Raw genomic sequence first — 26,191 nt, forward strand, 5'->3', positions numbered from 1 at the left:
TTGCTTTTTTCAGTGAAAAGCTAAATGATGCCAAGAAGAGATACTCATCTTATGACTTGAAGATGTATGCTCTAGTACAGTCTTTGAAGAAGTGGAGGCACTATTTATTGCCTAAGGAGTTTATAGTTTTTACTGATAATCAGGCACTCAGTTTCATAAATAGCCAAGAGAAGCTAAACCACTGGCACATGAAGTGGGTAGAGACCCTGCAAGTCTTCACATTCACCCTCAAACACAAGAAGGGAGTTAAGAACAAAGTTGTAGATGCTTTGAGCAAGAGGGTCTTAACTGTCAACCAAATCAAGATAGAGAGTGTTGGTATTAATTCCTTAAAGAGTATGTATGATGCTGATGAAGACTTTGGAGAGATATACAAGGTATGTGAAACCTTTGATGAGAGATACCATATTGAGTTTTCTGAATTTTTGATACAAAATGGATTGTTGTTCAAAGGAGTGCAGTTGTGTATTCCTAAGTGTTTCATGAGGTTGAATATTATTAGGGAGAAGAATTGTGGAGCTATGATAGGTCATTTTGGCCTTGACAAGACCCTAGACCTTGTGAAGAGACATTATTTATGGCCTAAGTTGTAGGCAGATGTAAGAAATTTTGTGGAGGCATGTCATATGTCAGAAAGCCAAGGGGAAGTCTACAAATACAAGTTTGTATCAGCCCTTACCCATCCCTTCTAGGCCATGGGAAAGCATAAGTATGGAATTTGTGTTGGGTCTGTCTAGGACAAGGAGAGGATTTGATAGTGTCTTTGTAGTGGTGGACATGTTTAGTAAAATGTCTCATTTCTTGCCATGTAAGACTTCTTGTGATGCATCATATGTTGTGGACCTATTCTTCAAAGAGATAGTCTAGATTAATGGATTGCCCCTAAACATTGTTTCAAATAGAGATGTGAAGTTCATAGGTCACTTTTGGAGGAACCTTTGGAAGAAGTTGGGGATAACCTAGGTTTCTCATCAGCCTACCATCCTCAGACAGATGGGCAGACTAAAGTTGTCAATAGGTAATTGGGAAACCTATTAAGGTGTTTGACAAGGCAACATGGAGAGAAGTGAGACAACATTTTGTCACAGGCAGAATTCTCATACAATGACACCATAAATAGGAGTATCAAGAAGTCTCCTTTCTAGATTGTATATAGCATCCACCCAAGGGGAGTATTGGAGTTAAGAGGTTTACCCAAAGAAGAGCCCATTAGTGTAGATGGTTAAGCTTTTGCATCAACCATCATAGAGGTGCATGACCAAGTCAAGTCTCATCTCAAACAATCTGCAGTGAAGTATAAGGCTCATGCTGATAAGAAGAAGAAGACAGATGTATAGTTTAGTGTTGGGGATTTGGTATGGGTACATTTGAAGAAGGATAGACTCCCAAAAGCTCATGCAGAGGAATATTGGACCATATCAGATATTGAAAAAGTGTGGAAAAAATGCCTATGAGATCCAACTTCCTCCTGATCTTGGATTATCACCCATTTTTAATGTGTGTGATCTTACACTTTTCAAAGGCAGTGATAATGAAGAAGAAGAACCACTGCAAGTTGCAGCAGACAATGGCATTCCAAGGCATGAATCACCTAAGTTGGGAAAAGTGTTAGAAACTAGAGTCACAAAGAAGATAAGGAATGGGGAGTACATTGAGTACTCGGTGGCTTGGCAAGACAAACTAGACTCTGAGGTAGTTTGGATGACAAGTGAGAAAATATCCAATCATGGTGCAGATTTACAAACTCTGATCTCAAGTGGGATTGAGATCTCTTCTCCCAGGGAGTATGGTATAGGAGCACCTCATAAAAAATATATTCATGACCTTAAGGATGAGGAATAGGATCATTAGGGTTTCTTAAGTGTGTCTTGTGTTTCATGTATGCAATAAACCCCACCATGTAAGCCCATGTCACCAATTAGGCAATTTGAGAAGCCAATTGGGACAATGTGGTCAATAGGGCTAGTAGATGGTTTAGATTTGTGTTTGATAGGTTTTAGACATGTTTCATGAGTTTTTTGTTGATCCATGTATGTGGATTCCAACCTTAGCTAGTATGACAACTTTTTGTGCAAAATTGTAAAAATGCAAGTTTTGAGTGCAAAAGTACAACTTTTGAAAATTGGTTGGGGGAAGCCTTTCAATGGCTCCAACCTACTCCAAGTTTGGTGGGAAACTATTAGAGAATTGTATGATCCTTTTGGACACTATTACCAAGGTTGTTTCTGTTGTAGTTGGAGTTTGTGAAGCAATAATACATAAAATACTTCAGTTTTCCCAAAAATTCTGAGTTTGCAGGAGTTGCACATCCTTGTAGGGATTGATTTGAATCCCACCATCCATGCAGCAGATAGGGGGATTAAATAGATTTATTTTGGTGGAGGTCTAAGGTCTTAACTATTCTGGAGTAGAGAGAACCCTCCATTTTTCTGATTGTAACTCGGAAAGTGAGGGTTTGGAGAGAGTTTTGAACAAAAATGGCTTTATCTTGCATTCTAGCCCATTAGAAGACTCTTCCTTTGGAGGGATGTGGGAAAGCCTCTGTACTTTATTATTTTCATGGTTTTTTGTAGGGGAAACTTTTTTGTGTGGGGAAAGGAGCAAGATTAGGTAGGCATCTCTATGTGACTACCTAGGACACAATTTAGGATAGTCATCATAAGTTATCATAGCGGTGGATTCCAGGTGTGAAACCCTAAAATTAGAGGTTTCTTACTATCCCCCACATTCCATAAAGTTTATTTTTCATTTGGTGTACCAGTTAGGTAGTTGCTTTGGAAAATAGGGCTAATTACCCCTATTAGGTCTCTTAGCCTCTAAAGGGAATAGAGCTGGTAATTGTAGATCTAGCCAAACCATTTTGTGGATTAGTACAAATTCCAAAAGGGTGTCTAAAATGATAATTTTTTTGTATGGGTGTGTGGAACATTTTTTAGTTAAGGTCCATTCTATCGCAAAATAGGGCTATAAGCCTAGGGGGTAGATTTCCAAAGAAAGTACAAGGAATTGGTGCCCAAAACCAAAATGAGAGTTTGGAATACTTATTATATGTCATGAATGGATCATTTCCAAAATATCTAAGAGTATGAGTTACCGGTAAGGCTTGTTTGAGAAATTAAGGCCTTTTATTCATCTTGAGTAGGCCCAAGCCTAGTGAATGTGTGTGTAGTTTAATCAAAGGTGTGGAGTCCTTCCTTGCATGACCCTTATGATAATTTGAGGGGTCATTAGTCTAACCTAGTTTGGGCTTGTCTTTAGGTGTGTGGGTAGGGCTCTGCATCAAGCAATTTGGCTTCCATCATTATAGATCTTGTTGCATCCAAAATGGTTCTATTCTTTCTTTCCACTACTCCATTTTGCTAAGGAGTCTGAGGTGCAGATAACTATCTCGTAATTCCATTTATCTCACAGTAACTATTAAATTCATGAGAAGTGAACTCACTGCCTTGATCTGATCTTAGATATTTGATTTTCAATCTAGTTTTTGTTTCATCCTTTGCTTTAAAGATCTTGAATTTCTCAAAGGATTCAAACTTCTCCCTAAGAAAAGTCACCCACATCATTCTAGAATAATCATCAATTATTAGCATGAAATACCTATCACCTTGAAAGCTTCTAGTGCTTGTTGGACCACATAAGTCAGTGTGAATCAAATCAAGCACATAATTATATTTATCATGTATGCTCTTAAAAGAAGTTCTAACTTAATTTCCCAATTGACATTCCTTACATACCCGATTATGAGGCTTCATAATCTTAGGTATATCTCTAACTTCCTTTGTTGAGCTGATCTTAACAGTACAATCAAAATTAACATGACACAACCTTTTATGCCATAACCAACTCTCATCAATATGAGCAATCAAAAATGTCTTATTACCAGTGTTCAAGTGAAGATATTACCTCTAGTCTGAGTACTGGTTGCAGTCTCCAAAGCAATTTTGTTAATAATTTTTCATTTTCTATCTTTAAATTGAAGTTGGAAACCCTTGTACACCAATTGACCAACACTCAAAAGATTATGCTTTAAACCTTCTACATAATATACATTATCTGTATTATGCTTGCCATCCAAAGAAATAATACCTCTACCTTTGATCATACATGCTTTGTCATCTCCAAATCTGACTTGACCGCCATTGTATTCTTATAGGGACATAAATTTTCTTTTATCTCCAGTCATATGATGTGAGCATCCACTATCAATTACCCATTCATCTTTATCTTCAACTTTTGCTATCAGGGCCTTTTCTTCATTTAAGATAGCTGGTTTCGGTTCATCTTCCTTTAAAGCATATAAAACCCATTCCTTTCCATTGCCAGATCCACTAGTAGAATCTGATGTTGGTTCATCCTCAGAGTCATCACTTACTCCTTCCTCATCCGCTATGTATCATTGTTTTCTTTTCTTGAATCTATATCTATTATGATTAGGCTTTTTCTTGAATCTATGTTTTCTTAACTCTCTCTTCAAATCTTGCATTCCTTTCAGGACATATAGATGCAAAATGACCAATCTTATTACATGCAAAACATTTTAAAGGTTCTTTTCCTTCATACTTACATTTTGTCGATCCTTTAGGTACTCTTCTAGAAAATAAGGCTTCAAGTTGCTCAAATTCTTCATCTTCTTTCTTCATTTCTTCCAATTATTTTTCATATAAGGCTTTCCAATCACTTTTTCTGGTAGATGATGATGATGCATGAAAAGCAGATTCAGACTTTACAGCTCTAGAAGATCCAAATTCTTCAATCTCAAAAGTAAATAATTTCCCAATCAGAATGTCTCTGTTAATTGAAGTGTTTGCCATTGTTCTTAGCTCATTAATTGTAGTTGCCTTCATCTTGTAAGCTGGTGAAAGGGCTCTCAAGACTTTGGAAACTATTTCATCTTCACTCAAAAATCCTCCACAACATCGAATTCCCATAACAACCTCATTTACTCTTTCCATAAACATAACAATTCTTTCATTATCTTCCATCTTCAAGTTTTCATATCTTACTCCGTAGCCATCAAGTTTAGCAATTTTGATAGTAGCATCACCTTCATTCAGAGTTCTCAATTTATCCCACATAACCTTTGCTGATTATTTATCAGTTAATCCCATGATTTGCTAATCAGTAAGTGCACACAAGAGGGCTTCTCTAGCTCTACAATCATTTTCAGTATTCTTGTCCAATGTTGCAGGAGCAGGATTGCCTATGCTGGATCATAAGGTGTATGTACTTTCTTAGTGATTTCCCAAATATCCTTTCCAAGACATCTAAGATGAGTCTCCATTCAAATTTTCCATATCCCATAATTTGTTCCATCAAGCTTAGGGATTTCTCTTTTGAAAATAGTTGTCGGTGGATTTGAAGTGTTAGCTGCCATAGGATCTACCTCAAGCGCTTAAGCTTCTATAAAAGAGGACCAAAGCTATGATACTAATTGTTAGGATAACTTGTGAACAAATGAGAGGGGGGGGGTCAATCAATTTTTGACAGATTATATCAATTAAACCACTTAACAACCTTTAACCAAATCAAATAAACATTAAGTACCAGAATAGCAGAACTAGATACCGATCAACAATGAAACTTAACAATGAAACAAATAATCAACTCAATGCAACCATACCACATAACACCATGATTTGTACGTGGAAAACCTAGAAAGGGAAAAACCGGAGTGGGAAGCCTACCCACAATCAGATGATACTTCGGCATAAAGTATGTGATACAATGAGGGGCCTGCACATTCAAGAAGGCACACTTCCTAGAGCATACTGCTCATTACAAAAGAGTCTTACTGACTACAGAGAGGTTATAACCACCTCAAGATAAATGGACAATAATCTAGAATAATGAACTTTCCAAAGATAACATCTACCATGCCTAATTACAGTCCTAGTTAAGATCAATACCAAACACTTTTGACCTCTTCCTTAATCCCAATTCAATCACCTATGATCGACCAAATCTCCTTTGTATATGATATTACATTCCACAACCACAAACATATATTCTCTACAATGAGATCTTAAATCAATTTATACTAACCCTAAGGCCTAAACCAATTAGGTCAGCCACCTAAAAGTTATTACAATAAAATCATTACATACATGCATATTACAATGATATGCCATGTCGGCTTAAGACCAAAACAGAAATAACTAATTCATAAATAATCTCGGTAACATGTAGAGAACACGTTAACATCATACCGATCCATAACCTAGATAGGGACTAGACCTAATCTGGGTCCACCATGCCAAAGCAATGTCTTCAATCAGTTGAGGCATGATCAAAGAGCATCTTCAGCATCCTGAATTCCTCTAGAATCTGCACCAACATCACTTATGCATCCTATCAAGATTTCTCAGTGAAAGCTCTACCAGTTAAACCTTAAACCCATGTCTATAAGGGTTTACAAGAGTGTATGATAGCATCCGATTACCAAGTCAATACCAACTGACCAAAACATGCTCCAGAAGCATGTAACACATAAAATCAAGCATACTCCATTGATCCAAACATGTCAGAAGTGTCCAACAAATAGTCTCTTTTGCTGGTAACATTAGATCTTCTACTGCTAACCAAAACCTATCTACCAATAACCAACCATAACAGCTAGTGTTGACATCAATGACAAAATATAAATGCAACACATAATCAATTCATCCATAATGCCAATAGTATAGGTGAAAAATATATTCTTGACATTGGGAGATATGGAGGTATGGAGTATTTTGTATTGGTCATGATCATAGATGGATATTTAGCTTAGGGGGAGGAGTCTCGGGATGAAACCGACAGATGGAAACCATTATCATTTTGTTGGCATTTGCATGAATATTGCATTAATGATATGTTATGTTGTCATTGATGTCAATTAACCGGTAATGATATTGTTGATATTATTGTAATAATGTTTTGTAACCTATAGGAAGAATTTGTGGAGTGAACTAGTATTGCTATGTATTGGAGAGTTGAACCAATAAACCCTACCTATTGATTTGATAAACCCTATGATAGTTCTGCTACTAAATGTAAGTACAGATCCAATAGCCAACAAGATGAGAGGGGGGGGGTGAATCATACAAACTTAATCCTCCATAAAAACATCAGATTCAACCTCGATAACATATACTTTAGTAATATAACCAAAATTGTTAAACATGCAAACTCAAAAGCATATAAACATCATAAACCTCATAACACTAGATTTAACGTGGAAACCCAAATAGGGAAAAACCACTGTGGGATTTTGGACCCACTAAGAAATATACTCTTCTAGAGTATGCTCGGTTCTTGCATAAAGAGTCATTTCCACAAAATATAATATCATCAACAAATATGGCTGAGATCAGTATTCCATTTTCATCATTCTTCATGTACATATTGTTGTTCTCACTTGTCCTTATAAAACCAATCTTAATCAAATAAGAGTGCAATCTTTCATACCATGCTCTAGGTGCTTGTTTCAAACCATATAAAGCTTTGTTCAATTTACATACATGGTCTTCATTATTGTCTTCAACAAATCCTTCAGGTTGTTCAATAAAAACTTCTTCTTCTAATATTCCATTCAGAAATGCAGATTTGATATCCATTTGATATAGCTTAAAGTTTTTGAAAGAAACATATGCCAACAATGTTCTTACTCCTTCAAGTCTAGCAACAGGTGCAAAAGTTTCACCATAATCAATTCCTTCTTCTTGAGCATAACCTTTGCAAACTAGTCTTGCTTTGTTTCGAATGACCTCTCCTTTTTCATTTAGCTTGTTTCTGAAAATCCACTTTGTACTAATTACATTTTTGTCCTTCGGTCTTGGGATTAGTGTCTATGTGTCATTCTTCTTGATTTGATCAATCTCTTCGGTCATAGAATTTATCCAATATTCACTGTTAAATGCCTCTTTCACTATTCTCGGTTCAAATTCATATCTCAGACATGTGTTCTATCTAAGTTTGTTCCTTTTCATCACTGGATCATTCTTATCTCCTATAATCTGACTTGGTGCATGATGTCTTCTAACATACTTGGCTAATACAAGCTCGATAGGCTCTGTATGATCTTCTTCATCACTTGGTAACTGGATATTCTCTTTATTTTCTTCAATAGTCTTCTCGGTAAGACTTCTCAGTTGAACATAGACAAATTCATCATAGTCTTCTGGTTCCTTGGAATTTCCTTCATCATTTCTTTTTGCAAATTCATCAATTTTCACATTTGCACTTTCTACTATTTTGTTAGATGATTTGATTAGACATTTAAATGCTTTGCTTCTAGAGGAATAACCTAGAAATGTTCCTTCTTCACTTTTCTGATCAAACTTGCCATTTCTATCATCTTTGTGAACATAGCATCTACTTCCAAAGATTTTAAAATAACTTACATTGGGTTTCTTATCATACCAGATTTCATATGGTGTCTTCAAAGTACCTTTCTTCAATTGTACTCGGTTCAGGGTGTAAACTGCTGTGCTTATTGCTTCTCTCCAAAATGTTTGTGGCACTTTCTTTTCAATCATCAGTGTTCTAGCACAATCCAAAATAGATCTGTTTCTTCTCATAGCTATTCCTTTCTATTGTGGAGTTCTCAGTACAGAGACTTGTCTTCTAATACCATGATCATTGTAGAATAAGTTGAATTCATCATATGTGAACTCTCCTCCTCTATCTAATCTAAGACATTTCAGTTGTCTTCCTATTTCATTTTCAACTCTTGCCTTGTACCATTTAAACATTTGAAAAGCTTCTGATTTTTCTTTTAAAAACATTACTGACATCATTCTTGAATAGTCATCCACAAATAATATGAAATATTCTTCACCATAATAACTTTGAACTTTCATAGGACCACAAAGATCAGTGTGCACAAGATCTAAAATTCCCTTAGAAGTGTAAGACTTACTTGTAAAGCTTGATCTTGTAATCTTACCCATCTGGCATCCTTGACACATAACATTGTCAGGTTTTTCAAGACTCGATAGACCTCTTACTCGATGCTTCATACTTATTTTGATCAGATTATCAAAATTTACATGACAAAACCTTTTATACCATAACCAGGTATCATCTATCTTTGCATACAAACACTTGTTATGAGTTGAGTCGAGGTGAAATGTGTTACCTTTTGTTTGTGTCCCGGTAGCAGCTAACTTTCCATTCTTGTCGTGAACTTTGACAATTCCTTTCTGAAATTCTATTCAGTAACCTGTGTTTTTTAGTTGTGCTACACTCAACAAATTGTATTTCAAACCTTCAACCCAATAAACATCATTGCATCTTGCATTGTCAAGAAGTGTTATAGATCCTTTACCTTTCACTAGAGATGGTGCATCATTACCAAATCTAACATAGCCTCCATCATACTCTTCTAATATAACAAACTTGTGTTTATCTCCTATCATATGATGTGAGCATCCACTATCTATGATCCAAGAATCATTAGTGTTTATGTGAGATATTAGGGATTTTTCTTCATACCTTTCTTCATCTGATCCATCTTTGATAGCCACATGAACTACTTCCTCTATATCAGTTCCTCTGATTTATCATTGTTAGATTCCTCATAGGCTATTAAACATGTCTTTCTATCTCTTCTTCTGAAGTCTCGGTGTCCTTTGTAATGATTATCTTTTTGTTTGTCATCTCGGTAATCTCTCTTTTCAATAGAGTCTTTGTCAGGATAGTTAGAAGCCATATGTCTTATCTTATCACAATTGAAACATTTCAAAGGTAGTTTTCCTTTATACTTACCTTTGCCTCTCGGTAACCTTTTGGCTAATAGTGCTTCAAACTCTTCTTGCTTTCTGATTTCCTCATATAGTTTGTGTACTTCTTCCATGTTCTTATTAAATCTTTCACTTGCTCCACTATGATCTCCTTTAGAGTACTTATACTTTCTTTCATTGAAATCATTAGATTCATCAAGATGAAAATAACTAAATGTAGATTCAACTTTATTTACCAAAGATCCACTGTTATCAAAGTTACTTAACTCAAATGCATGTAGCTTGCCAATAGTAGCATCTAAAGAAACTGGCATATTAGGTACAGACCTTAATTCATTGATTGTAGAGACTCAGATTGCATAAGCCAGTAGAAGGGTTCTTAACAACTTACTTGTTATATCTTTTTCTTCAATAGTTCCACCTGCTCCTTTGATTTGATTGACAATCTCCTTTAGTCTTGTACTATACTGAGTTATTTCTCACCTTCATTCATCCTCATAGATTCAAGTTGTCCTCTTAGACTTTTTACTTTTTCTCTTTGAACATGTTCATCTCCTCCATATACTGATATGAGCTTATCCCACATTGCCTTTGCATCATTGTAGCCTTCTAGGTCATTAAACTCTGAATCGGTCAATGCAGATGTTATTTCAATCATTGCTTGGATATGTTCTTGCTTTGCCTTTATCTCTTCCATAGACAATGGATAGGTGCTCGGTGTAACAAAATCATTCTCCAGATAGTATACAACATATTCTCCAATTCCTGATAGATGCAGCTTCATCCTTTTCTGCCATGTAGAGAAACTTGACTTGTTCAACTTCGGTGCATCCCTCTTATACATCTTTGGATCTTTAACTCAAGTTCCTTTAAACTTTTCTTCTAGAGTCCAAGGCTTTGATACCAATTGATAGTTCTGATACTAAATGTAAGTACAAATCCAATAGCCAACAAGATCAGAGGGGGGGGTGAATAATACAAACTTAATCTTCCATAAAAATATTAGATTCAACCTCGATAACATATACTTTAGTAATATAACCAAAACTGTTAAACATGCAAACTCAAAAGCATATAAACATCATAAACCTGATAACACCAGATTTAACGTGGAAACCCAAATAGGGAAAAACCACTGTGGGATTTCAGACTCACTAAGAAATATACTCTTCTAGAGTATGCTCAGTTAAAAACAAATCCTGTTAAAGATTACAAACACATTGCTAGATGTGACCCGGTTAAGGGATTTCCCTCAGATCTGTTAGGATCTTCACCTTGTTAGAAGTGACCTTGTTAAAGGATTTCAAACACTCAATCAGAATGTCACCTTGCTAGAGGGTTTTACAAATAAGACTGTTAGGTTCACTCGGTTAAGAGATTTTCTATCACTTTCATAAAATAATAGTAATAAAAATCTATCTGCAACTTCACATCTAAAATGCTAAAGCAGATTCTTATTTGTTCAATACAATCTAGACATAGAACTAATCTTGTCCATCTTCTGGGCTTCTATACTTTGTTATTCAAATAGGTCTTCAAGCTTTTGTGCTCGATAATCATTATGTAGCATCCGTGTGCATACACTTTCCCGCATACATTGTTTATCAACAATTCCCTATTTATAAACAATTAGCTAACCACTTAATCTCCTTGATCACATTTCCCATGATCAATCATAGCCATCAGATCTTCAATCTTGTCCAGGATCAATGCATCTTTCAATCTGATAACATTTTACCTTGCCTAGGAACTTGTGCTAGGGTATTGCGGTTCAATATGCACTGTAGATCTTCATGCCGACTTTACTTTGCCATAGATTCATTAACAAACTATATTTACAGCATACCAATCATTTAATCAGTTCCAGCTCATCAGCTTCGTTCATTAAATATCACATGTAACAATTTAATGCATTCTGTTATAGCTCGGTTACAACTTGGTTACAACTTGGTAAATACTAAAATTCACTCGATAGACATTCCGCCTTCATTAACCGATAGTGATAACCTTAGGGTTTACCGACTAGGTTCTTTGCTTGGTAACATAGTATAGTATTAACCTTACAATTTACAACATATGTATGATGTTAAAACAATTTGAACATCATGATCTCATCATTGTCTGACTCGGTAATAGTTGCCCATTGAATACCTTATTCATCCTCTTATTCATCATAACCTTTCCTATGTTTTTTACTGACATCTTTATATTCTTCAAATCATACTTCTCAAGATATGGCAACATCATACTTAATTAGAAAATCAATTTCTTGACATCAATGACAAAATAATAATATCAAGACAGTAAAAATCCTTAATCAGTTATATCCATAATCATCAACAACCTTCTCAATATCCTTATTGAAATGTCAACAATCCTTCATTTTCTATTATAATGCTATATTGCCAACACCCTAACTGATTAAGATTGGTGAATTAGTTATATTGGTTTATGATCTAATGATGACCGGTAATGATTATGACATGTATGATTATTGTATGAAGAGAGTTTCAAGTGATTTTGGCACATTGATGAAATGGTTTTTGTCTAAGGAATGAGAAAGTATATTGCATTTAATGCAAAGTGCATGTTGAGTTACTGAGTTCGATGAAGTAGTGATCAAGGAGCAGTCTATGTTTTCTTGATTGATGTGCAGAGATTGCTATGTAATCCAACAGTCATACTTGGACTGACTTGTTTGTAACCTCTACGAGAGAATTAAGTTTTTGTTGTGTTATTGACCTAATTGATTTGTTTATAAGGTTGAAGAGTTGTTTATTTTTAGAGTTGGCAAAGTTTTAATTGAGTGTGTGGTTGCCAAACTAGATGATGTATCTGCAGTTTGAGTAGAGGTAGATAGGAGCATGAAAAGGATTTGAACAAGAAGGTGTAGTGTTATTAAAATAGATTAGCAAACTCCTATTGTTTTCTAACAATTACAACAAATTGAAATCCCCTAACCAGGTAAGCTCCAACAAGATTGGTGCTATTCAAATCCTCTAACCAGGTGATCCATTAGCTTGGATTTCAAATCCTCTACCGAGGTTGCTCCTTATAGGGTATTGCTTCTAACAAGGCATTATAGTCAATCCCTTAATCGGGTGGTCCCTAACAGGATCGGTTCTTAAAAGGACTTTTGTAAAGCTTTAACAAGCTAGGCTCCTAACAGGGCAAACTTTAGAAGAGTTCAGATAGTATCTTGTGAGTCTCATCTCACCATCATTTTTCCCATTTGGGTTTCTACGTCAAAAATATTGTGTCAAGTGGTGAATGCTTTTGTGGTTATGTTTTTATGGTTGATTTTCTTAACTACTTAATCCACTTTGATAATTCATGAGAACTGAAAGCATTGTGAAATGAAGTTATACTTATGTCAGTAAAAGCATTTGGATGTTTATGAGTTTGAAGTTGTTTATTGTTAGTTTGTTGTAACAATCAACCAGTTTATCTTGAAGGGTTTTTATCTTGACAATGATATTGCATTGATAGATCTAAGTTTACTTTGAGAGATTGATTTTGAGATTGGTGAAGTTAGGATTAGTTTTTCTATCTACTAATGAAGCCCCCCTCTCAATAGTTGACCGAATTCTTATTCTTTCATCATACCATCACATTTTTCACATGAGTGTTTCCATCAATGCCAAAGGGGGAGATTGTTGGCAATTGACACTCATTTTATTGGTTTCAATATGTTGTCATTGATGGCAACATGTCTCAGCTTCATATTTTGATTTGGTTGTTTACCGGTAGACACTTCACCCACACCGACACCAATAGGTATCTTCACCGGTTGGAAGGAGTTCTTTGGTTACCAACATTGCAGGCCAACATGACTTCATCAGGTTATCGGTATTGAAGGTCAATATCATTTTGGAAGATCCGACATCGCCAATTGATTTTGATATTTATGTATATATGTTATTGAGATGACATGTATATTCACTTTGTAATTATCTATGTAAGCCAACATAAGGCATGAAAGATTGTAAGGGTATATAGGTCAGTTGATTAGATCATTTTGTAATATGATAGAGTATGAGATGTAATGAAGGATATGTGAGATATATGAGAGAGATAATTTATGTGAGGATATTTATGTAAGGAGGTTATTCTGGTAAGGGTTTAGGGTTTCATACCAGAACAAACATAGCTTAACCGAAACTGTATTCAAGCATAGAAGATGTTATCTTTGTAGTTCACTCATTTCTCCAGATTGTAGTCTAGATGTGTATGTAGTCAATGAGACTCTTTTGTGATGAGCAATGTGCTCTAGGTTGTAAGTCTTCCTCGAAGTGCAGGCCCCCATATTTTGTAATATCTCTTCATATGGCCAATGGATTGATATTGTGGGTCACAAATCCCACTGTGTTTTTTTCTCTTTGGGGTTTTCCACGTATAATTCTCTGTGTTATGGTATCCATTTGTGTGATTGGCTTATTGGTTTCTTTACTTCTTTCAATTTATATGTATCGGTTTACTGGTTGGTGAATGCATGTTTTAATAAAGTTAAAATTGATCATTATGGTATAACACTGATCCACCCCCCCTGCTAAGTGTTCTTGGATTCCAACAAATTATTTGGAGAGAAAGGTGAACACTAACAATCAATCACAAGAACAAGTCCTTTAAGGAAATAACTTCCAAGAACTAGGGAGTTAATAAGGGACTTCATAACTAGAAAAAGGTTACAAGAAATGAGAGGTTAAATGTTTAACACCTTTTGTTCACCCTCAAGGCCTTAAGAAAAACCCAAAACAACACCTTGATGAGGTGGATTCTTGTGGCATATAGACATAGGGACAAAAAAGTACATAGTTTCCTAGAATCTTCTCTTAGAAGTTCATTAGAAATTCATTGGATTGAGATGCTCGAGGTGACCTATTCCTCCATTTTTTTCTCTTGTAATAGTCAGATCTAATCATTATTGATTTCTATATTAGATTCTTTGTTCATAAATTCTAGATCTATTTCCTACACATAAAAAGAAGGAAAATGGTGTTATTGATAAGGGTTTTCCTAGGTCAAACCTCTGGTTTGGAATTAACCCTTGAATTGAAATGGAAATTGAACTTGTAATAGATTGACAAAATTGGAAAGCTTACCTTTTGAGGGTAAGGCTAGATCTAAATTGAAATGCTTGAATTGGAACTTGATATCTTGATGAATCTTGCCTTGAAGTCTTCTTTCAAAGGTTAATGATATCATGTAAAATTTCTTCATAATGTCTTGAACATAGATGCCATCATGAATGCTTGAAATTTAAAATTGATCTCTCCTTCACTACCTTGATAATGCTCGATTTCTTTCTCACTTGAATTTGAAAAAGTGCAATTGGAAACTTTTAGAGAGATGATTGAGAGATATCAAAATGAGGGGGTTAGGCTTTCTTTTATATCAAACCGCACCAAACGTGTTTGAAATTTTTAAGTAGACCAACATAGAGCAATTTTGCCTACCTCCAAAATATAACTATTGTGGGGTCCAAATTTGGGCCCTTTTTGGGAGGACCGTGGTGCCCAAAGTATTATAGTCCTACCAATCAGGATTGAAACTTGAATAGGGTCCCAAAAAGGTGCTGAAAGTGTAGATTTTGGAATTGTGTGAGTAGAATCAAAGTAGGGTTAGGGCACAGAAGGCAAAAACATAAAAGTGAGGCCTATATGAGGATGAAATTGTATAGGGATAAATTTTACGATGATACACCCCCAAATCCTCATTACCAGTCAAAAGATGTTTATCCAAACTCACTCAACCTTTGGTAGTGACATCCTCCTCAATACTTGGATCATCCCTTAAAGTCTAATTCTATTTATCTACAACACCAATATTCCCCACAACCACATCACCTTTCTTAGCTTTCTTACCCACCTTCCCTTTCTTAGCAGTACTGGGTCTAGAAAACTTTCACACCTCCATGCTTTGATCATCCCTTATCTCCTTCCCTTTCCCCTTAAACCCAAACTTAGCCATTATTTAAAGCTTAATATTTTGAGCAAAAGGAAAGACATACTCTATTGGAATCAGTGAGCACTGAGAGGGAGGGTGAATCAATGTTCTGCAATTAACAACTTTCTTAATCTATTTCTTAAACCACCAAATGCAAATGAATAAAAGAAAAGTGCATAAACTAAATGCAAACAATCACAAAACCATAAAATTGAATTTTTTATGTGGAAACCTGGAAATGAAAAAACCTTGGTGGGATTGAGACCCTCAATATTATAATACTATGATCATGAGTATAATAATATTACAAGAGGAATGCACATGCATTCAGATACACTGCCTAGAGCTCACTGCTCAATTACAATAGAGAGAGCTACAACCCCTAGAGGACTCACTATCCTACACATGATTACAAATGATAACTAAATTTTTTAACTAATGAATAGCATCTACAAATGCCAAAATGTAGTTTTGGTTAAGCGCAAAGTAACTGTCTTCCACTGTTTTGATAACCTACTTTGTTCTGCTACTCTGCCATGTACCAAAGCACAAAATCAAAGATAGTGCACATGAAACTGCACTTAGACACCTATACACTCTTTGGACATCAAAATACATACATATACATATTCAAAATGATCAAATAGATCAATCTTGTATATCCACACCACTTGATTAAGTCATAAATATGTTGGCTTCAAAATATTTGCAAAACATGAAATGTGTAACAATAAGTTGGATCAATCCAATTACAAATCCATATGTGGACCTAAAAAAATTTATAATATGCTACACACATGTCATCTCGACCAACTTGAACTTAAAACCAATCACCGAAATCATCCCAAAGATTTTGCATAACACACTACACTAAAATAACCCTATTCTTCCTTAAATACTAGATACCGGATCTTCAATCTTGCATGAGAATCAATACCAGAGGTTAGGATTGTGAATCAAGTTGTCTCAAACATCCAATCACCTAACTCTTCCACCGCAACTAGAACTATGCATCCAAAATTGAGTTTTTCTCACTGTACTCATACTCTGTATTCCACCTACCAGACTTAAGCAAAATGAATATCAAAGTTCCAGTAGAACAATTCAACATATATCAGATGTGATTTCTCATCTAAGTTGACATCAATGACAACCCTCAAACATTCCTCATGCACTAATACCTACTGGTATAGTGTCTCTTGCCAATGATCTCCGTCTTTGGCATTGATGGCAACACTTGATGAAAAAAGACACTGTTAGACCAAAATTGACATACATTGCAAAACTTCAAAACTGTAACAACTCAACAAATCGACGAGCTCCTCCTAAGAATATACACCATTTTTCACTCCTCTCTCTCCCCCTTTGACATCAATGGAAAAGGTAGGTATCCGCCAAAATTTATGTACTTACAAAAATTTAAAAATGTTTGCAAAAGTGGTCTTTAAAGACTACAAGTGGTCATCCCAACCTTTCTTCAAGTTCTCCAAAATATTGATGAGGGCACTAAACAAATAGGAATGCATCTTTTCTCCTCTAAGATTTTAAGGAACACTCTTATTTAGAGCATTCATAGAATCTTGTTTACTGCTAATTAAAGTATCCAACTGGGGAATGATGAAGCTCCTTAGTTCTCCCACTTTGCCAACTACTCTCTTTTTCCCAATTTAGGCTCTTGATTTTATCAAGTAGAGCCATCACCTACACTTCATAATTACTGCCAAAAACTAATTGAGGGCCATATATTGAGATATACTAGCTAATTGACCTTCACATTATTTGATCTTCTTATCAAGGTCAATAGTGAACTTTGGCAAAAGAAGACACGACTTGTAGATTTTGCCTCCTTCATCTAGTGCATCTTGATTTCCCTTGTCTAATTCCACAGTGTCCCTTGCCATTAGAACCTATTCAACCTTGTCTCCATCCTTCTCTTTCACTGCATCTTATCCTTTCTCTTTTCATCACCAACCTCCTCAACTACCTTCTCTGATTCAACAATTGTTATCGGAGGATTCTTATCAGCTTCACCGGAGTCTGCAACCTACTGATTATCAACAATATCATCTGCAATTGCAGCTTGTTCATTTAGTTTCTCATCCAGAACATAGGTATCATCTTGTGTATGTACTTCTAGATGGGTGTCAACTTTCACAAGATTTATCTCATATTGGTTCTCTTCCAAAACTTGCTTCAAAATTACTTCTATTTCCTTAGCTACGTTATCAACCTTTCCAAACATGATCTTATTAACTTTGGTTTTGCTTCTAAATTTACTCTTTGCAATCTTAAGAATTTTGTCTACTTCACTCTTAGAAATTACTAAGTACAAATTAACTAATACACACTCTTTCATTCTCTCATCTTCTAGATTAGCCGTATGCATTCTGGCATCCAAAATTTCATATAGACCCTTCAGAATCATTGATGATAATTCTATTAGGGATTTACTATATACAGTCATATATTCTACAATGGCTTCTTATAGTGTTATTTTTGTTGGAAATTGACACTCAATTGGTTGGTTTCACTATGTTGTCATTGATGGTAACATGGCAGTTTATTCTGGCTTCATGTTTTGGTTCAGTTGTGTACCGGCAGACACTTCACAGACACTACACTAGCACCAACACCGACATGATAAAAGGATTTCTTTGGTTATCGGCAATGTAGGTCGACATGGTTTAGAATAAGGTTATTAGTATTGAAGGCCGACATTTCTTGGATTTGGCATTGGCAATATTTTTTGATATTCATGTATTTATGCTATCTAGCTGACATGTATATTAATATTGTAATTATCTTTGTAAGCCGGTATAAGGCATGATAAATTATATAGGGTATATAGGTCAGTTGGATTAGATCATTTTGATATACGATGTGATATGAGGCGAATATGTAATTGGAAGGAAATAATAAAGGAGATACGAAATATATCTAAGAGATCATGTATGTGAGGATATTTGTGTAAAGGGGAATTTCAATAAAGGGTTTAGGGTTTCAGACTAGAATAGACAGAGCTTAACTAGAAGTGTATTCACACATAGGAGATGCTATCTTTTGTAGTTCAACACTTCTCTGGATTGTATTTTGGATTTGTATGTAGTTAGTGAGGCTCCTTTTGTGATTGAGCAGTGTGCTCTAGGCTGTAAGCCTTCCTGCAAGTGCAGGCCCCTATATTTTATAATATCTCTTCATATGGTCAATGAATTGATATTGTGGGTCACAAATCCCACTGTGGTTTTTCCTCTTTGAGGCTTTTCACGTATAATTCTATGTGTTATAGTGTTCATTTATGTGATTGGTTTATTGGTTGCTTTACTTCTTTCAATTCTATATGTACCGATATACCGGTTGGTGTATGCATGTTTTAATAAGGCTAAAATTGATAATTTTGGTATAACACTGATTCACCCCCCACTCTTAGTGTTATTGGATTCCAACAGTTGGTATCAGAGCCTTGTGCCTCAAAGGAAGTTTAATAGTTTGAGGGAGATCCTGAATCTAGAATTCATGGATATGGGTTTGGAAAAGCAACTTGAGATGGCACTTGAAGATTATGATGCTGAAAGGTTGAAGAACTTAAAGCTACAAGATGAATTGAATTCTCCTAAGGAATTCATTCTTGTCTTATAGGAGAGGTTGTCATCTGTTCAAGATAGGTGGAAGGAACTTTTACAAAATCAGGATGATGAAGAGAAAGATGCACTTAAGGAACAATGTCAAAAATTTTTTTAGGAGAACATGGTTATGAGAAATGAAATGCAAGCTATAACTATGAGAGCTTCTAAGGAGATTGAAGATCGAAAGAAAAAGGAAGAAAATATTGTTGTATCTTTGAAGAACAAATTTGAAGAATGTGGTAGGTTGGTTCATGAGAATGATATGTTGAGAACTGATTTAGTACAATCCCAGAGTAATGAACAAGAGCTTGAGAGAAAAATGATAACTTTAAGAGATGATCTAACTCCTGCAAGTGAGTATAAAGAAAAAATCAAGATTAGTTCAGCACAAGTAGATGAGTTATTGAAGAGACAAAGGTAGAATGGAGATTCCATTGGACTTGGATTTGAGGAAGGACAGAGTTTCGGTGCTGCTAATGAAGATAAACCATAAGGAACCAGTAAGGCAGTTAAATGCTTATAAATTTAATGGTAGATGTTTTGTTTGCAATAGATTTGGTCACATGGCTAGGCAATGTAGAAACATAGCAAATCAGAATCCTAATTCTTCTCTTGGTCAATGTTCTAGATATAATAAGTATGGTCATAAGATAGAATATTGCAAAATGAATGTAAAATGCTATGCATGTGGAAAATTTGGACATATGGCTAATCAATGCAGGTCAAGAAATTATACCAGTTTTAGCAAAGCAATTCAAAAGAACAATGTTACATGTTATGCATGTAATGAGGTTGGACATATTGCTAAATTGTGTAGAAGCAGAAATCCATTGGTTAGTAATGGTGGATCAAATGAGAAAGGGAAAGAGAAGGTTAATGAAATCTAGCAAGATCATACCTAGAGATGGGTCAGAAAGACTAAAGATCAATTTGCAGATGAGAATGCACCAGTTAATTATCTGACAGAAGAGGTTGCTCCTACACCAGCAGGAATCTCATTCGTTAACCGAGGTAGATGCCTTAGGGATAGGCAAAATTCATGAAGATGTTGCATATACCTTGAGAAGAGATTCTGGAAGATGTTCCAGACATTGGAGATGCTTATCCAACATAGAGATGTTTAACAGAGATCCAATATCTTTCATCAGAATTCATTTATATCAATGATGGATTAGGGTTTTTCTTGGAGGTTAAAAGGTTGAATTCACTTCATTATTGATCACCTTGCATTTAGAGTGATTAAGAGTGATTAAGAGTGATTAAAGGTGATTCAGTGCGATCAAATATCTTCTCGAGCGATTTCATCAGCGATTGGAAGAAGTCTTTAGGGTTTTTTACCGAAAGTGATTCACAGGTATTTCACTTTAATCATGGAAGTGAGATCATCATTTGTTCCTATCTTTTCTACAAACCCAACTGTTGTTGAGGTCAAGGACTATCCCAGTATAATTTTCAAGTGATATGTGCATGTGGCTACCCTAGAAGATTCGGTTGGAGTATTTTCCCATGTTCTAGAAGGAGTTGTGTATGTCGAAGATGTTAGCATGTACATACACTATCAAATTGAGGATTTGGGGACATCTGATATAAAGGGCATGTACATGAGTGAGATAATGGGAGATTATGGAAAGATCAAACCTGAATACACGCACATTGAAGACTTAGGGTTTACCAGCATTCTGGACATTCTAGAATTCAAAGATGAAATAGTTAGGTATGTTTTGAGTAGAGTACATGGAGAGTTTATCTGGTTAGATAGACCTTACAAGATTACAAAGGAAGCCATCAGGGCACTCACCGGTTGACCATGGGTTGGGCAACATCTAGATAAGAAGGTTTCAAATGATTATGTAAATAAAATCACTGGCACAACATCACACAAGAGATCTATGAGAATCAGCACTATTACCGACACAAACATAAAATTCGGTAACATGGTCATCGGTTATAAGGTAACTCAGTCAAACTGACATAATTCTATTTCTAGCTCTTGCATTTTCATAGCTTATAAAATGATGAGAGAAAATGAGAAATTGGATCTATGTGGTTGGATGTTAGATGAATTATTGATAAACCTAGGAAGATTAAAGAAGAAAAGAAAGGAACTTTCTAGTATGGCAACTTAATTGTCAGTTTAATGCTATTTTTCATGAATGAGACTCCCAGTTTTGGGAAAAGGAAATGGGCATTTGACGTCCTAGTAGGGAGACAATTAAAATAGTCAATTGTTACATTAAGCAGTTAGAGAGATGAAAAAGTATGGGGACATTTTAAGGCATTCCAAAAAGCTATGAAATCTAGAGAAAGGGTTCCTAATAATATTGTTGAAAAATACTCAACTAACATATGCTTCTGATGAATAATGATGAATAGTAAGTACTCAACAGATATTGAGAGGGGGGTGAATCAGTATAGATAAAAAATTCCTTAAACCGCTTTGACTGCAAAGACTGCACTAACTGGTAAATAGCAGCACTGCTCTAAGTCAGGGCACTACTAGTAAAACATAGTGAGACTGTGAAAGACGTAAATTGGTAACAGTTAGATCTTCACCACACCTAATATCTCCCATCCACTTCACCCATATGCATAAAAAAGTAATTCATCAAAAATATAAAGACCACTAGATCAACATGCTTTACCACTTAACAGAAAACACTAAGACATCACATGAAAAAGAATCACACATAACACATTGATTTTCACGTGGAAACCCAACTGGGAAAAACCACGGTGGGGATGAATACCCACAAGTTGTTCTTTGAACTCTTTGGAAGTCCACTCTATTAGGAGCCTAGTCTGGTTAAGGACTTTACAACAAGTTCTACTAGGAACCGATCTTGCTAGGGATCACCCAGTTAAAGGATGGCTAACTACCTGGTTAAAGGTTAGAACCCTGTTAAAAGTTACCTCGCAAGAAGATTTGAAGAGCTCAATGAATTTGAGTCACCCTGTTAAAGGATTTATAGAAAGCCTGTTAAATCTACCTAGTTAAGGGATTTTCCAACTGCTGAAATGGTTAGAAGTCAATAGGTAATATACTGATCTGATAACAACACTCAATGCCAATGCAGATCCACTTTAGTTCCTTTGTTACTGCAATCACACTCTGCAGGTATCAACACACTTCTCTGGTCTGGCAAGAATCAAGTATCTCTTCACTTGGATACACACATAACATTTGCCAACAACTTCACAATACAAATCATCATCGACCTTATAGACAATAGATAGGTCAGTGGCATAAGCCCTAAACCCTAAACATTTAGGTTATCAATACAGTCAGTCCAATCCTGATCATTCAATCATATTGCATAGTGTAAAATGATCTTGAACAAATCTCAAGACATTCTCCATCATTCATTCTTTGCCACTTCTGGAAGTTGATAACCCATCATGTGCTCTCCACCATTTACTAAGACTTCATACATTCCCGAGGTAGATAGGATCAATCTTCTTGATGCAAGATCCTCAAGGAAATCCTTCACATGCACAAGGCTGACGTGGCAACATGATCTAGTCTTCATTTCAATGCTAACCCATCACAGGATGTCATCGGTCGAATCACATAGACTTGGAATACATCAACCAGAAACCCCGATACAAACTTTCCACATATCGGTTCACATATCGGTTTACTTTTTGCATATACTGTTTCATTCGATCATACCAGTTCACACTTCATCATACCACTTCACTTGTACCATCATACCAGTTCACTTTCTAGTTTTGTTACTTCAATATACCAGTTCATAATTTAGCATATTGACATCAATGGCAACATACAATATCATCATGTCATCAAACTCTGCACATATGCCAACAGCCCTTAACCCCCCACCTTATTCTAGCTCGATTCTAGCCCCAGCCAAATTGTAGGTTGAGGGTTTCATTAATCGACCTAGGGCCTACTATTATTCATTTTAATCACTACATATGACTAGTTCAGCAACCAAATGATATTTCCCTAATAAACCATCTCCCCCTTTGGCATTGATGGCAATACACAAAGATATCTCTCCGCTTTACATCTTCTCCCCAATCTCTTCCATATTATGTCTTCAAAACTATAGATATCTTCTCTACTTCACATCTTTTCCCCCTTTGACAACAATGCCAAAGTGGAGGCACAAACATCCATGTTCCACTATGCTGCTCCCCTTGAGGAGTAGCATCTTTCAACACACCAATCCTGAAAAGATTTGACAATGCAATACCTGACTGATGTGGAGCACATACCTTTAGTTCACCTCTTGAAGGGGCATCGCCCCTAATTCACCTCTTAAATAGGTAAATGTAGCCTTCGGTAGAGGCTTGGTGAATAAGTGCTCCTTACTGGAAACATGTTCCAATACAACCTCTTTGTTCTGAACTTTCTCCCTTAAGAAATGATACTTGAGCTTGAAGTGCTTGGTTCTAGCATGCAATAGTGTACTCTTGGAAATATTAATTATACTTGTGTTATCACAAAATATGCTCATCAGTTTAGTTATAGGGACTTTGAAACCACTTAGTACATGCTTCATCCAAATTGTTTGAGTGCAGTTCATAAATGCTGCTACATATTCTGCTTCTGCTGTAGACTAAGAGATACAACTTTGCTTCTTACTCATCCATGAGAGTAGTCTACCACTGAGAAAGAATGCACCACTTGTTGTGCTCTTCTAGTCATCCACATTACCAGCCCAATCGATATCTATAAACACTTTGAGGTTGAAATCATTACTATAAGGATACCACAATCTATAATTTCCTTCTAATATCTAAGAATCCGCTTGACTGCTACCAAGTGGGATTCTCTTGGACTTTTCTGGAAATGTGCAGCAATGCCCACTACATGTGCAATGTCCAGTCTATTGTGTACTACATAGTGCAACTTACCAATCATTGATTGGTATTCCTTCTCATTCACCAATGCCGAGTCATCTTCTTTTGACAATTTACAACCGATCACCATTGGTGTACCAACTGGTTTGTTGTCTTCCATGCCAAAGGTCTTCAACACCTCTTTGACATACTTGAACTGAGTGATAAAGATACCACCTTTCATTTATTGTATCTGTAGTCCAATGAAGAACTTAATTTCTCAGATTAGTGACATCTCAAATTCCTTCTTCATTTCATCTGCAAATACATGGCTCATCTATTCATCTCCACCAAAAATTATGTCATCAACAAATACTTCATAGATTAGAATCTGATCTCCTTCTAACTTTAGATAGATATTGCTATCTTCACTTGTTCTTTCAAATCCAATCTTCACAAGATGGGACTATAAATGTTTATACCATGCTCTAGGTTCCTGCTTCAATCCATACAAGGCTTTATGTTGCCTACACACCATGTCACTGTCTTCTGATAGGGAAAACCCATCTAGTTGCTCTATATACACTTCCTCTTCAAGTATTCCATTCAGGAATGTAGATTTTACATCCATCTGATACACTTTGAATCTCTTGAAGGTTTCATATGTAAGAAGCATTCGAACTTATTCCAATCTAGCTACTGGAGAAAAGGTTTCTCCATAGTCTTCTCCTTCTTCTTGAGCATATCCCTTACATACCAATATGGCTTTATTTCTTACCACTATGCCATCTTCATGCAGCTTGTTTCTAGAAACCCATTTGGTGCCAATAACATTTTTGTGCTCAGGTTTGGGTACCAAAGACCATGTACCATTCTTTTCTTTCTGGTCAAGTTCCTCTTCCATAGCCTTGATCCTATTGGTATTTTGGTATGGTTTTGTCACTGATGTCAACACCTACTAAAACACTAGCACTTTGGAGATCCAACAACATTCACTGGAAAGTAAGTAACTATTGCATAGTTATTGGTATATGGCACACTGACAAGATATAATGATCACCGACACTTGGAATGGCATGCAAGACACATGGTTATGTCAAAGACATTGTTTGGACATCTTGTCCTAAAGTTTTGTTTATTGGTATATTCACAGTTGCATATTTGTTGTTATCGGCAAATAGGTCTAGGGTTACACCAGCAGGTTTATCTTTTCTAGATCAGCATGACAAACTATATAGATGATTAATTATTGTTGTAAATGCATTAAGCCGACGTGTCCAATCAGTTATTGCATCAGATATTATATTATTTTTAAAATATTTTTATTATGATATCTTATAGAGCCGACCTACTAAAATTAGTTTTAGGTTATGGTATAAATGTAAGATCTTATTTGTAAGATCAAGTGTGGAATGTGAAAAAGGATTGTGTTAAGGTATATGCGAGATTAAGCAGAGCTATACACGAATACATCATTTGAAGGTGAAGCTAGGTTTTTGTGAAAGCCTATCAGCATTACACTGATACTGAATCCAACATATGAAGATGCTATTTTGTGTAGTACATTCTTATTGGATTTAACCATCCAACTATAGTCAGTGTGACTCCCATTTTGTGATTGAGTAGTGAGCTCTAGGTTGTTGGCCTTTTTACATGTGCATACCCCATTTATATACACTTACTATCTGTAGTAGTATCATTTGATTGTGGGTAAGGTTTCCCACCATGGTTTTTCCCCTTACAGGGTTTCCACGTACAAATATTGGTGTTACATGTTGTGGATGACTTTGTGTTTATGTTTCATGCACTAATCCTTACCGGTATAGCAATTAACTGTTATAACTGTCTACCGACATACTTAACTGGTTTACCGGTATTAAGCATTAAGTTGGTTAAATTGTTTTTGGTTTGAATTTATTGGACAACTGATTCACCCCCCCCTCTCAGTTGTCTCTGGAACCTAACAATTGGTATCAGAGCTTAGTCCTCTTTTGCAAAAGTTTAACAGCTTGAGGAGATCCAATGTCTACTAATTGTTTTAGGAAGGACAGTCCTAAACTTGATGGAACCAACCATGGCATGTGGAAGATCAAA

Source organism: Cryptomeria japonica, chromosome 2, assembly GCF_030272615.1.
Source record: "Cryptomeria japonica chromosome 2, Sugi_1.0, whole genome shotgun sequence".
Lineage (NCBI taxonomy): Eukaryota > Viridiplantae > Streptophyta > Pinopsida > Cupressales > Cupressaceae > Cryptomeria > Cryptomeria japonica.